This window comes from Fukomys damarensis, unplaced genomic scaffold (assembly GCF_012274545.1).
Source record: "Fukomys damarensis isolate Sample0158 unplaced genomic scaffold, DMR_v1.0_HiC HiC_scaffold_28, whole genome shotgun sequence".
Classification (NCBI taxonomy): Eukaryota; Metazoa; Chordata; class Mammalia; order Rodentia; family Bathyergidae; genus Fukomys; species Fukomys damarensis.
This window is the reverse complement of record NW_022900940.1, coordinates 44856473-44867253: the sequence shown is the minus strand read 5'-3', so window position 1 is coordinate 44867253 and position 10781 is coordinate 44856473. Positions and strand designations below refer to the sequence as shown.

Here is a 10781-nt window from a genome sequence, read left to right as displayed (position 1 = left end):
CAGTTAAAAGGCTTAAGACGAATGATGAGCCCAAGTTACATGCAAATCCAGTATAAGTTGAATAGATTAATATTTGAAAAAATGAAGAACAGTTTTGTCCCCTGTAATTTTTTTTTTCTTTTTGGTACTGGGGATTGAACTTGGGACCTTGCACTTGCAAGGCAGGTATGGAACCTGTCCCCTGTCATTTAACTTTCCCTCCCTCTTGCATTTCTTGTAGACTGTATTGTTTCAGACAGTAGTTGGCAACTAAGTCCGGTGATGTGCCCTGTGCTGTAAATTACTTGACCCAAACATTGCTCTGCTGGGGGCAATCTGAGCACTTTATATATTTTTTTCCATTTCAATTATCACCCCTGCCAGATGCCGCACTAACATGCATCATTTTTGAAATCCTATTCACAATTCATGAACTTGGAGAATTACTGGCTGCATTCCATGTGCCACACCACTCCCACTGTACGAGTGAAATACAAAATAAACACAAAACAGTTACAGTGATGAGAATGATTAAATCACACAAAAATAAAATTATAGTTATTTTATTTGAACCTTGGAGAAAATTTCGTTATAGAGGTGGGAAAATGTGTGCTATAATATTGCTGTCTCTAATATTATTGTGCTAGGGTGATTGAAATTACACTGTTGAAGTGGAATGTGATTAGAAAAGGGTAAAATGTGAAGGGATGCGGTCTGTATGGGCAGTACCAGGACCTACTACGTAATTTGTAGGGCCCAGTAGAACTTGGAAAAGCAGGTCTTCCTTGTTCAAAAATCATTAAGAATCTCACAGTTGTGCTAACAGGGCAGTGATCTAGGCACAGAGCCCTTCGAGGTGTAGGGTTGCAGACCCAGGAAGCCAGCCTATGCGGTCTCAGGGCACTAGTCCTGTTCTGTTACCAGATGTGTAACTAAGCTGATTACATTTTCCCCTTTAAATTTTACATTCCTCATCCTTAATGCCAGGAGAGTATTTTGCAAGAAACATTTTGTAAATGACAAAGATCCAGTCGCCACCAGTATAAACAATGAAAGGGAGCATTTGGGGCTCAGGTAAAAGTATAAGGATGTTCCTGGCCTTGACCTACAGCAGAGACAAGTAAACTTTTTCAGAAATAGCCAGGTAATAAATATTTTCAGTTTTGTGAGCTATATGGCCTCTGCTGCCACTATTTAACAATGCTGTTGTAGCTCAGAAATAGCCACAAACAAAATCTCCAGGAATGAGCATGGCTGTCTTCCAATAAAATGTCATTTATGGACAAGATGTAAGGGTTTCATATAAATTCCATGTATCAGAACATACTCTTTTCCCTTTGATTGTCCGCAAGTATATAAACATGTAAAAGCCATACATCACTCTTGGGTTGTACAAAGACAGGCACAGGCTGGTCTTACTGTGGATGTTAGTTCGATGGCCTGTGTTCTAGGGGCATCTGTCACCAGGCATCTGTCTCTGGATGTTTCTTCCTCTCATGTTTCTGTCCTCTTTTGCTGTTGCTCTCATTCTTGTCTGGTGCTGATGGTCTTCCTCCTTGTCTAAGACCGTGTGGGTACAGGTGGGGCAGGGAGTGACTTTGCCACTGCAGAATGGTTACCTCAGGGGCAGAGGTGCTTCTTCTGTGTTCCGGTGTCTGACTGGATTGATTGGGCTTCTGTGCTTGTTCTAGGACAACCATTGTGGATAAAAGGATAGGGTATTCTGATTGGCCAGCCCAAAGTTGGTGGTCACCACCCTTTGTAGGAGTACCAGGGAGCGGATTCTATAGATTCACCATCCCTGAAAGAACCACATAACCTAAGTGAAGGATCACTCTTCAAAGAGTGAGGCAAGAGGTGTACAGCAGGGAAAAACAGCGGAAGGTGGTTATGGGGAGGGGGGACAAAATATTTTGTGAGATCTTTATGAGTATGCTTTCTTTTGTTGTTGTTGTTGTTGTTTTTTGAGACAGGGTCTCACTATGTAGTTGAGACTGACCTGGAACTCACTATGTAGCCCAGGTTGGTCTCGAACTCACAGCGATCCTCCTGCCTCAGCCTCCCGAGTGCTGGGATTACAGGTATGCGCCACCACACCCACGTATATGAATTGCAGCCATTATGCAGAACAGTATGGTGGTTCTCCAAAAAATTAGATATAAAATCACCCTGTGATTTAGTAACTACACCTCTGGATGCATACCCCAAAGAACGGAAAGCAGGGACTCAAACAGATACTACATTTGTGTGAGGATTGCAGCACTATTCTCAATTGCCAAAAGGTAGGAACAACCCAGATACTCATCAGCAACTGAATGGATAAACAAGATTTGCTCTATGGACACAGTGGAGTCTCATTCAGTCTTAGAAAGGAACGAAGTTACAATCCGTGTCATAACACGATGATCCGTGAACACAAATCCTCAGTGTAGTAAGTCAGACACATAGGGGCAAATCCTCTGTTTTCACTCTTTCGAGTCACCTATCATAGTCAAAGTCACAGAGACAGAGTAGGCTACTTGTCACTAGGAGCTGGGAGCAGGGGAGGCGGGGACGGAGAGTTACTACTGTACACACACAGAGTTTCAGTTTGGGGTGATGAAAACGTCCTGGAGAAGGATGGTGGGAAAGCCGCGCAGCTGTGTGAGTGTCCTTACTGACACACAAATGTACACTAAAAAAGGTTGTAATGGTGAAGTTCTGTCTTATGTATGTTTTACCCCAATAAAAAAAGCAAAGTGAATGCAACTGAATCAAACTGATTCCAGAGGACGCCTGCAATGTTCTGTGTAGAGCTCCAGCAGCAGAGGTGTAATAGAAGGTTAAAAACCCTTTCCGGAGCCATAAAATTGAACCTCAGCCTTGTTGCTTCTGAGTCGCATGACCTCGGACCAGGACAAGGTCTCATGACCAGGTTTCCAAGCTCTCTGGGCCTCACACTCCACAGCTCAGGCATCCACAGGAGGACAACCCTGTGGGCACGACTCTGAGGATGAGCTCAGGACATAGAAACTTCAGCAAAGTGCCTGCACTGCAAGCCCTCACTGAGCTGAGGCTCTTATGCGGATGAGTTCACACATTCTGTGTGTGCTAAATAATACGGACAATTTATGGAGCTTCGCGGTGAGTCCTTCGCCTCCTGGGCTGTCCCCTAGGATGGAATCTCTGTGCAGTCATCCGTTGTCACCGTCACAGAGTCTTAATGCCTTCAGTTTGCCTTAGCCTCTCTGCCTAATGGACTCAGACCTGCACAGGATGAGTACACAGCGAGGTGAGGTTTGTCAGCCCTCCTTGGCGGAGATCCACGGTGTGGAAATGACTCAGCAGTCACCTGCGACTGCACGTTTGAGTTTTGCGCTGCAGTCCTGGCCCTCATGTGTTTGTGTGCACACTAGGGCTTATGACATCTGGCGTGCTTTTTGTGGTATGATTAAGCTAGTAGCTGCGAAGGGTATTGTTTAATTAAGATAGACATGTCTGCATTCCCATGTAAGAGGCGGACGCTTGCTGTGCAGTTCCACAGAGCACATCTGAGGGTATGGTTCCCTTTGAACTCTGCAAGAGATTTGTCCTCAGATCAGCAGCATCATAGTTCTTGGACCATGACCAGATACCGGTCCCTTCTGGGATCACTAACTAGTATGAGTTAAAAAAGAAAATCCAGTGTCGTGATACAGTAGCCAAGTGGGCGAGCTTTCCCTCCATGTGCAGAGCGGGCTGGTCTGCATCTGCTCTCATTGGGGCTTGGGCAGACTTAACTATCCTGATGTTTATCTTCATGCTCTCTGTGGAGCGCGGGTTACTAAGTGAATAGGTCAGATGAATGGGATGCTTCAGTTAACTGTGTAACCTGTGTTTGAGAATCCGCCCACCCCATTTAACTGGGCCAGTTTCCAGGCATTTTCCCAAATCCTTTTTCTAGTCAAATTTGTCTCACTCCTCTTCCCTAGTCCTTTATGTCCCCGCTCCCTAGTTTATTTTCTTCTAGCTTCTTTTATTTTGTGCCTTTTTGTTTTTTAAAATCAGGAGAGCCTGTTCCTGTCTCCTAAGACATAACACATTGGAAGGGCACCTACAATGTGTAAGATACTGTTTTTTGTTTTGTTTTGTTTGCAGTGCTGGAGATTGAACCCAGGGCCTTCACATGGGGCGACATCCTCGGCCCTTTTAAAATGTTTACTTTTGAGATATGGTTTCATGGAGTCACTAAGTTGCCCAGGCTGTGCTCAAACTTGTAATCCTCCTGCCCCAGCTTCCCTGGGTGCTGGGTTTATAGGTGCATACTACTGTGCTCAGATGAGAGCCTGGTTTAAATACTGGGGCCACAGAGTAAAATGAAGGGTGGGAGATGTTGACCGCTGGGTTAAGAATATAGATTTTGGTGTGTGATCGACAGATTTGAATCCCAGCTGTATTGCTTAATGGCTGTGTCAATGAGAAAAATTCTTAATCCCTGTAAGCCTCAGATCTTTAAAAAATGATTTTTAGAAATATGGGATCTTGTTTTATTGTACAGGCTGGCCTGGAACTGTTGGGCCAAAGTGATCCTCCTGCCTCAACTTCCCAAGTAGCTGGGACTGTAGGTGTGTACCAACCCGTGCACCTGCCTAGCCTCCAATTTCTGATGCACAAAATGTAGAAATTCCAGTATCTTCTCCAGAGGGTTGTTATAGAAGTCCATTGAAATAGAATGTGTCCATTAGGCAGGTGTTTCTAGTCATAGGGGTTGGGTTGCAAGCAGATCTTGTAACACAAAGGAAGAAGCTAAAATGGCTCATGTAACTGAAAAGTCTAGGGGTAGATTTCTGGTACGGTTGAGAACGGGACTCATCGTCATCAGGTTTTGTCTCTTTTTCTGTGTCTAGAATTTACTTCCTTCCATATTAGCTTCTTTCTCAAGAGGTCTCTCCAGCTTTCCATTACCATCTCCATACGAGGCAACGACAGCAGAGTTTCAGCAAAACTGGAGCTCACGCTCATGGATTAGTCTTTGTCACTGGGACCAGGGCTCTTGGGGAGAGGGAGTGACTTGAGCTGTAACCTGCCTCACACAGACCCACCAACTATCTGTGCTCGGGGAGGTGACGGTGGTGGTAGGAAGTAGAGGCAGAGTTCCTCCAAGTAAGACCTGGATGCTAATGTCAAATGGAGGGGAAATCTACTCTGGATCCACAGAGTGGATTAATGCAGGCATGCTGGTTATTATAATTAGTGCTTTGAGGGTGACTAGAATGAAACTAACAGTGAGGTTTCCAATTACAGTGGACAGGATCAGTGGTAAGTTAGAAGGGACCAGGGTTGTTACTAAACACATACCAGCAACACTTGGAGAATCCCCCAGTGAGAGTACCTGCAAATACCCCAGGACTGTTTTGCTCCTTACCAGTTCCTGAAAGTGTGGTTGGATGATAGCACAGGCAACTACAAACTGTCTTGATAATGACTGTCTTGTGAAGTATGTTCTTTTATAGTGAGGAGGGGTCCCTGACCTTTTTGAAATTGCTTAACTCTAATTGGGGAGGCTACTCGATAAATTAACCGATTCCCTAAGAAAGACAGATTTATGAAGTTGTCTTAGGTTGTTTCTTCGGTATTCTCCCCAGCGTTTTGCATAGGGGTGGGCATGGAGTAAGGAGCTTGATTAACATTTGTTAGGATTAATCTAGGCGTGAAAAAAAACAATTAATGCACATTTACAGACAACTCTTATATACCAATTAAAACTAGCCCTAACATCAAGACCAGTAGTTTGTTAGCTGGGTTTTTTTTTTTTTTTCATTTCAGGGACATGTTCTAGAAAAATAACAGCATTTGTTTTCCTTTTAAATATATTCCTGTTCATATTTTTCTAATTTAGACTGGTCTTATTCTCATTAATACAGAGTAGTGTGATTTCACAGTACACATACTCTTGAGTACTTATTCCTTTATTGCCACACTACTAAAAAGCTGTTTTCCTATTTTAGTTTTCCAAAATGTAATTATTTCCAGCTCTTCCATTTTAAGCTTAGGGATCTTTTAAATGAACCATGATAAAGATAAATACCTTGCAGATAAACTCTTACAGATAGACACTTCAATTTCAGACTTTATTTTGTTTTCAGCTCAAAAAGGGCAGTATCATATTGTCATTATTTATAATCCCATTATGTCCCTAAGACATTGAGTCATGTAATATTTCAGGCTGATTGATATATTTTTCTTTCTTTGTTTTTTTTTTCTTTCTGTCAGTGCAGTAAGATCAGCCTCAGTTTCTTAAAAATGTGATTCAAGATCCATTTCATTTTAGTAATATCATGTGATAAACAGAAAGTACAAACAGTTTACCACTGAAATCCTTTTATTTTCCCAGTGAACTTTTAATAAGTTCAATCCATTGTTTTCCATCCATCATGCCTTAAGGAATATATTCTGCTTGATTTATGGTGCACAAGTTTATTATTTTCCTAAGTTACAATCAATATCTACAAGGTTCTCTGATTAATTAGGAAAAATTTTATCATTTGATTTTTCATTAAATAATGCTTAACCCATTTTTAGCTGTTCATTTTCGCCATAACCAGTATTTGGGGGGTTTAGATGGTAATCTTAATTGATTCATAACCCACTTTTTGCTGCTCATCTCCATAGATTTTGACCACTATTTTGGTGCTTTTTTTCCCCCTAGCTGATGCTAATTCCTGCAATATTGCCCTCAAATCATCTTATTAACCAGGAGCTCCTATCCTTGCCCTTCCTGCCCATGTTTTACTTGATGGTATGAAGAGTTTACCATAAGAACTCATCAAGCATTTATTGGCTTAATTTGATCACCAGACAAAAAAATTCTACAGGTATCTATACCACCTAGAGTAGGTGTGTAAAGAAAATAAAAATTTACATGTACAATTAAAATGTTATTATCTTTATTTTAACAATGAATCCGCCTATTAGGGAATTCATAGGTTGTTTTTTGTTCTGTTTTTTGAAAACAAAAGATAAGGTCACTTTTCTTTAAATTTACCTGGGTACAGTTTATGATCCATCTAGGAGATTGGGGAAAAGCTTAAATTTAACACGTTTCTCTGAGAAAAAGAGAAGGAAGAGAGAGCAGATAGGTGATTTCTTACTTCAAATCATTCATGTAGATGGCAAGGTTGGAGTGGTGGTCAACTGAATATTTACAAGTAAAATTTTTTGGAATTAGAAAATTATCTATGACACACAGATCTAATTATACTGTTATTTTTTTTTTAACTGCCATTTCCTCAACACTCAGGCAAAAGGAGAATGCTGAAATGGTGGCAGAAAAGTATGTTTTTTCTTCTGTATCTTTACGTTATCTCCAGCTTTAACCCCTTTCACATGGAACAATTATTTATGTTGGAGATTACAGAAAGATCACCATGTGTGTTGGTGAAGAATGTTACGTTAAGTACTCTCCACGCAGTGATGTTATAGTCTACATTGCACAATTATATTACAGTTTTATGGATGCCTAAAATGACCAGCTGGCTCTGTTTTCTCAGGCAAGCAAATGGCCCATATCATAACTGTGTGTACTACCTCCTGAGGTAAGTAGGCTGTCCACTGGTGGGAATATCTTTCCTGGCTGCCCAGGCCGTGAAGATGAAGAACATGCCACCACAATCAATACTGCTTCAGCTTTAGCTGGTCATATCACATGCATTTAATTCTGTGGCTCTCTATGCCCAAAACGAACGGGTTGACCACTCACTCTGATTATTTTAACAGATGCTAGATTGCACAGAGGATTTGCAATAACAGTGGACTGGGTGCAAATCTGTTCAGAAAACAAGAAAACAAAAATTCAGTATCACCGAGGAGGTTTTGGTTGCCTAAAATAATTTATATGGTCATTTTATTCCCAGGTTTTTAAGTTTTATTGTGGTCTAATTGACAGATAATAACATTCATTGTAAATGTATAATTCAGTGGTTTTGAGTAATTTTTATAGTTGCAAAACATCACAACAGTCTAAGTTTTGAACATTTTCATCATCCCAAAGAACATGCCCATCTGTAGTCACCTCCTCTTTTCCTATCCACCCTCAAGCAGTCGCTAATCTCCTCCCTGTTTCTGTGTATTTGCCATTTATGAGCATTTCATACCAAGGCAACTATATAATATGCGGTCTTTTGTATTTGGCTTCTTTCATCAAATATTACAGTTGAGGTTTACACACATTGTAGCACCCGGCAGTACTTAGTTCACTTTTAAGGTATTCCATTGTGTGAAAAGGATCTTTCTGTTTATCCATTTACCAGTTGCTAGATGCTTGGATTGTTTCTACTTTTTGGCTGGTCTGAATAATGCTGTAGTGAACATTTGCGTGCAAGCTATCATGTGGACATAGCCTCTCCGTTCTCTTAGACACCTAGGAGCACTGTTGCTGCGGCTTATAGTAAATTTATATGTGACATGTATTTATTTTTTTTAAATGCCAAGATAAGAAACAATTAATTATAGAGAGAAGAAAAATTTCTCACCCAGAATTACAGAAAGCTGTACAACTTTGGCACAATGAATACACATGAGCTGTACAAATTTGCACCAGTTCATAATGTACCAAATAAAAGATGGCTAACAAAGTTCACAAAATAGGCAGTGGTTTGTGGAAAAGACTTACCGAGTTGAGTACAAGGAAAGTTACAAACCAGACCTCCACTTCTTATTTTCTTAGAAAACTACAAGCTAGCAAATGTACAGAGAGCTGGCTGGTGCTAAGGCCACAGCTGAGACAGCGTCTTCTTCATGAGCGTCTTTTAAAGCCTGCTGCCTGGCAGATTCTGGTCACTTGCTACTTCCAAAGCCAAAAGCACAGTACAAGGTCTGACCATTGCCCCAGGTCATGCTTACTCGCTTGTCTTTATGTACATTTATACATATTTATGTGCTAGGTAAAAGTCTTGTAAGATTTCCAAAACTACCATGTTTAAAAACGAACTTTCCTATTGAGCTGCCAAAAAAGGTTATCGGTAACAATTTTCAAGTGTAATAATGCACATTCCTCCACAAGGCAGAGTGCAGAGAAAGGTGTTCTGAAATGTGTATTTTCTTTAGAGGGACTGATTATAATTTTGGATGTGTGGGAGAAACTGAAACCACCCTAGGACTTTCATATACTTGGACTCACAGGCTAGTAAATCATCGAAAAGTACTGTCCAAACTATACCACTCTGTCTTGTGCCAGATCTTCACAGTTGTGACATGGTTTAAATTCCATAATCTATCCCCAAGAGGAAGCCCCCCAAAGCAAAAATCAAATTTGCCCATCCAATATAAGGAGATCCATCCAAAGACCCGGTACAGTCCTCCTATTGTAGTTTTGGAAGGGTTTGCTCTGCCCAAGAGAAGTTCCTCCTTACAGCTGACCCTGCTGTGTGTACCCCCTTGGACGTTGGTGCTGTTCCAAGGGTCACCTCCTGCTTCGCCCAGCTCACAGGTGGAGCCTCCTCTCTGATTCTGCAGGACACTTCCTAGGGGTCAAGTCAGAGCGTGAGTTCACATGGGAGAAGCCTGGACAGCTCCCGACTGCCCAGTCCGGTCCGCTGTGCTGCTGGTCCAAGGAGAGGATCCATTTTAGGGCTGATGAGAACACAACGGTAACCTGATCGCTTGCGCGGCTTTTCTGGGAACCAGTGATGTTTACAGTGTTCTGCCAGTGGCCTCTGGCTGAAGGTCTGCAGCTGTTGTTCGCTTGTGAGCCCCGCCAGGCGGAGGTTGGAGATGAAGGACAGGGCGGTGGGGCGGTCCTGCAGCGTGCTTGTCTCCGGGTGTAGAAGGGATGCATGGGGGCAGCGGGCGGAACGGCCACCCGGGCTCCCTTACAGACCAGATGGCTGAGAGGAAGGGGAGGGTGGGAGAAAACAAAGGTTTTTTCGAGACAGTCCGCGGCAGGAGAGAGGAAAAGACAAGCGATGGCTGCCGGGTCAAATCGCTCAGACCTCCCGTGCCACCTCCACCTCCAGATCCGAGGCCTCTGAAGATCCCAGGAGTTGCATTCCCAGCTCTGGCGGGTGCTATATGTGACACTTAAAGAAACTTCCAAACTGTTTCCAAAGAGAACACACCATTTTATTTTCTTGCCACAACTGTGTAAGGGTCCTAGTTTGTCTACATCTTTGTCAACACTTATTGTTAAGTGTCCTAATTTTAGCTATCCTTGCATCTGTGCCCTGGTACCTCACAGTGTAGTGGCGATTCAGTCTCCCCCACACCTCGTTTAATCACTCAGCAGACAGCTGCTGAATATCTACTCTGTACCAGATGCCAAGTACAGAAAAGAATAAAGCATTGCACCTAACACCAGTACGTACTTACATTAGGAGAGGTACAGAAGTGCTAGATGAGTTTGATAGTCTGCCTCACCCGAGGAGCTTTCTAGATAATGTGTCTGCCTCTGCTTTTTCTCTTTGCTCCTGCTGATAGTACTGGAAGTGGACACCGCAGACACAGTGGTCACTCTGTTGGCCACATATCCATGATGTCTGAGCTGCTGCCCACGTCAGAGAGGTATAGAAACACAGATACCGGCTCAGAGAAGTTGTAGTGAAGGCAGCACTAAGGTAGATATGCCACGTCACGTGGGATTGCAGTTGATCACTGCTACACTGGACGTGAGATGAGTAGGCAGAGCACGTCGGGAGAGAAACAGGACAGGCCGACTCAGGTGCACAGGTGGGAAAAACCACAAGAGAAGTCTTGGTGGTTCTGCTCTCTGCTCTGGTTTACATAACGTCCAGCTAAACTTCATTTCTTTTCAAATTCTGTGAGGTTACATCATAATTATAATTAACCTT

The 10781-nt window shown here is 42.5% G+C and overlaps 1 pseudogene; it reads right to left on the bottom strand.

Moving 5' to 3' along the window:
- Positions 1-9037: 9037 nt before the first annotated feature.
- Positions 9038-9772, bottom strand: LOC104875557 (annotated as a pseudogene).
- Positions 9773-10781: the final 1009 nt, after the last annotated feature.